The sequence below is a fragment of the Diachasma alloeum genome, unplaced genomic scaffold, assembly GCF_001412515.2.
Source record: "Diachasma alloeum isolate Michigan unplaced genomic scaffold, Dall2.0 Dall_scaffold_01161, whole genome shotgun sequence".
In the NCBI taxonomy this organism is placed as follows: Eukaryota; Metazoa; Arthropoda; class Insecta; order Hymenoptera; family Braconidae; genus Diachasma; species Diachasma alloeum.
Window position 1 is genome coordinate 61,422 of NW_021681271.1, and position 1,020 is coordinate 62,441.

Sequence of the window (1,020 nt, forward strand, 5' to 3'; positions counted from 1 at the left end):
ATTTATAATACAGACGATGTGCATTCGTATGATGTAAAATTTCACCATAATGCTCCTTATCTGTTCCAGTCACATGTATCATTTCAGGATTTTTATCAAATATTAATGTCAATAGACCTGTTTTTCAACTTATACTGCTTATCACAAACTGTCATAGAATCTCCATTGAAAGTCACTGTTTTATTCCCAATTTTCCAATTTTCATTCAATTTTCGAACACTAAATTCTTTATCCAAGTCCTTGTCTTTTGCCGTTCCAAATCGCTTGAGATAAGTCTGGAGGTGATTTTCAATTGTATTCGGGACCATTGTTTCATCCAATGACTCTTCCGATTTTGATCGACTTTTTGACCTTGAATCATTAGCAAATGACGATGAATTTTGATGACTTGTTGAAGGTAGTGCACGAGCTGGAGTGCTGACCACAGCTTTCTGCTGGAAGTCATCTCTATCTATCTCGTCAAATGACATCCCTGCTGTGTTGTATAAATCATCACCATCGTCATTTGATGATGAGTGGAAACGTAACAAACGTTGGTCAATCTTTTTTCGTCTTTTTCTCATAAATTCTTTTTTATGCTGCTGCACACTCGTTTGATCAACAAATTTTTCAAGTAGTGTAATTACAGGTTTCAAGACTTCATTTATAGCACGCTCACTAGTGTCTTTACCAAGTTTCAACGTATTATATTTGCGACGAATTGTTTTACTTGCCTCAGCAATGTGACGCAGAACGTCCGACTCAAGTTGCAAGTCTTTACGCTGCATGTTGAAGGTGTAACGAACATGTGGGGATGTTCGTTAGGAACACTAAGAACGATCTGTAAATAGCGAGACTCCTACAACGTTGAAATAAAATCCGTGAGTAAGAATCCAAGAGCGAGAGAGTGAGAGCCCCTTATCCACTTCCGAGTGGCTTATTTTCGGTTAAAGTTATCGGTTCCGTTTATTAGTAAGGACTAGTAATTACGCGTCTTTGAGGGCCCAGAAAAATTATCGTGAAGAAGGGCCAACATTATAG